Source organism: Nematolebias whitei, chromosome 1, assembly GCF_014905685.2.
Source record: "Nematolebias whitei isolate Nwh7 chromosome 1, NemWhi1, whole genome shotgun sequence".
Lineage (NCBI taxonomy): Eukaryota > Metazoa > Chordata > Actinopteri > Cyprinodontiformes > Rivulidae > Nematolebias > Nematolebias whitei.
In genome coordinates, this window is record NC_056498.1 from 93557828 (window position 1) to 93560745 (window position 2918).

The window sequence follows — 2918 nt, forward strand, 5'->3', positions numbered from 1 at the left end:
AAAATGATATCATCATTTGGTTGGGGGTCGAAAGGATGCTCTTCTTCTTCTTCGCTTGCCATTTTTCCTCTATTTAAAAATTAAATAGGAGAATTTTAATGTTTTAGGTTTTTTCAAAATAAATAAAATCAGAAAAGTCTCTTTGTCTGATATATTTACTCTTATTTAGTGATTTATCAATTAAACGTGCGTTATCTTTTAGCAAATGAGTAAACTTTTTCAACTCTGTGAATATTTGAACTGTATCTTTTACAAAGTTTCTAATTTTTCATTTTGTACCTCCTGTTTGAGGTTTTCAGTGAATGAAAATGTCCTAGTAAATGCCTTTTTTTGCATAAATACCTTAATAACTTTCTAAATGCAAGATAACAGTGATTATTCAGCTTTGAGGAACGTTTATTAACTAAAAAATGCCTTTAAAAAAAGAAAATACGTTTAATTTCACTAAAATAACCTAAAAAGCGAAGTGAAAACCTGTGATCTCAAGTTTCTCCAGAAGGTGGCAGCACAACCTTATTAATTTTAACTCAGACACTGTTAGTGTTGTCCAGTAGGGGTCGCTATGACTTCCTGTGGCGTCCGGTCGTTAGCTGTTAGCTTAAAATTAGCATCGGCTAGACTCGGTTAAAACCAACATTTCTGAACGGATTTTTTACACAAACGTGGCAAAATTTTAGCAATTAGACTTTGAAGACTAAAGCAGCGCATCAGAATAGAGCTTTTAAAGCGTTTTTGAACTTTAAAAAGCAGATTTTATTTCCCTATGAAAACGAGTTTTCATTTCCGGGTCACGTGACTGAATTTGCTAATCACAAAGCAGCAGGGGGGTGAGAGGAAATGACGTAGGCACGTCATTCACTTTCTCAGCAAATCAGAGTGCTACACAACAGCTAATCCAACCAATCACGAAGCGTTTTTCCAACTAGCATGTTACTGTTAGCCTGAAATAAGTTCGTCAACTTTTCGTTTTTTAAACTGTCAAAATGCACTTTCTTCCGTTATCAATGCAAACTATAAGCTCCCAGCTGCACGGGGGTCTGCGCCCCTGTCTCAAAAACATCTTTCTAGCTATTTAAACACTCGTTCGAACTTTTTCAGAACCGAGCCGGACCCAGATCAGCGTCTGGAACACGGTTTAAACAGAATAAAGCGTTTCCACAGCTCAAAGCCTGCTTAGTTACACATAACAGCGTACAATTTCAGCTTTAAAAACATATGACTCACAATTTCAGCTTCAAAACATTCCAGCGTAAAACATGCAGCGTTTTGACTTCAAGCGGCAGCTCCAGCACGCTGCGTTCAATCACAGCTGACAAACTGTTATTTTTCTTCATGCCAACACGTAAAATCAATCTTTACACGAATACACAATCCATTTTATGAATACGTGACGGGCCACCAATATGTAGTATGACATATGCTGAGATATATTCATACATTTAACGGGTTCTTCATTTTTCTGGACTGTGTAAATGTCGTGCATTGAATTTAACAGAAATGTAACGAGAGACGTTATTTATCTTTGACCCATCAAAATGAATGCGGTCATTTATTTACAGAATCAAAGTTTAACATCAAACATTTACATTAATTTGGCAAAATATGAAAATAACAACAGCATAGTTTTACAGGAAGTGAGAACAATACGGCGATTGTTTTCACTTTTCAGCTAAAACGGCAGACATCAATTAATCAGTTTTACAATCAGGAAAACCATACGGCCATGATTTTCCGTTGCATCACCACAGATATTAATGAAAACATCTGGATTAATTTTCTAGCAGAAAGGAGAGTTTAAAGATGGAAAATGGAGATTTATCTTACAGAGAGATGTGTGAGGGAATTTATCTGTAGTACCAGAACAACACGCTCTTTGGAAAATCAGCTTGGCCAACGGTACGCTTGGTCGAAATAGAACTTTTACCTGGCAGATGATATAATCAGCGTCGGTGTAGAGTTCTCCTTTTGACTCTTTCCAGCGTTTCCGTGAGGACAGCTAAGAACCCTTAGGATTCGAGTGAGGTTATCCAAACAGAAGTAATAATTCCTAACATCGTCTCTGGATCAGCTTGAATGCCTGCATTTGCATCCAAGAACTCTGAACTCTTTGTCTCCCACTCTTTCAAGCTCTTCTCATCTCGTCTCGTCTCATCTCGACACACACAGAGAACTGGGAAGTTGCCACATTTAAATGGGTTCGACTCCCGGTTCATTTGAGAGCTTTTTGATTGGTGGATAGACCAGAACAGAGGTGTGGTTTGTGATGTAAGGTGTTATGGAAAGTCAAGGATAGAGATTAAGATTGTTTAAAACAGACAGAAAGATTGTTGGAGAACTTCAGACTTCGTGGAGTCAATTCACCTAGTATCTGCTGTGAAAGTTAAACATGACATTTCTTTTCAGTAAACTTTTTAGTTGACCGAACCTCGAACTTTGACACACACTTACAAACTTGCTCATTGAAGAGAGAAAATCAAGAAATGCATATTAACCTGATTTCTTCTTTGAATGAGGAATAAAAATCATTACTTACTGTTTATGTAAATAAAAATGAGTAGTTCTCTTCAACCTGTAAACATTGTTTGAACTAACACAATTTGATTATCAAAACATTTGTAAAATAGTAATGATCATAGAGAATTGTCATTTCTACTTGATTAATTCAAGAAAGAAAGTCTCAGGATGGGTCAAACTGTTTTCTGGATGCAGATCAATGAAATGACAGTTTCTGTCCCACAAGGTTCTTAAGGTCAAGGGTTTTGACCTTAGGCTTAGTTTTGACATCAGGTTAAGTTCACTACAATTCCAACATTTTTCAGTCAGCTCATCTGGACAGTTTCTTTGTATTGTGCAGAAACATTTCACCTTCGTTCCTGAAGGCTTCATCATTCAAGGAAACACACAGCAAAACTGATTCT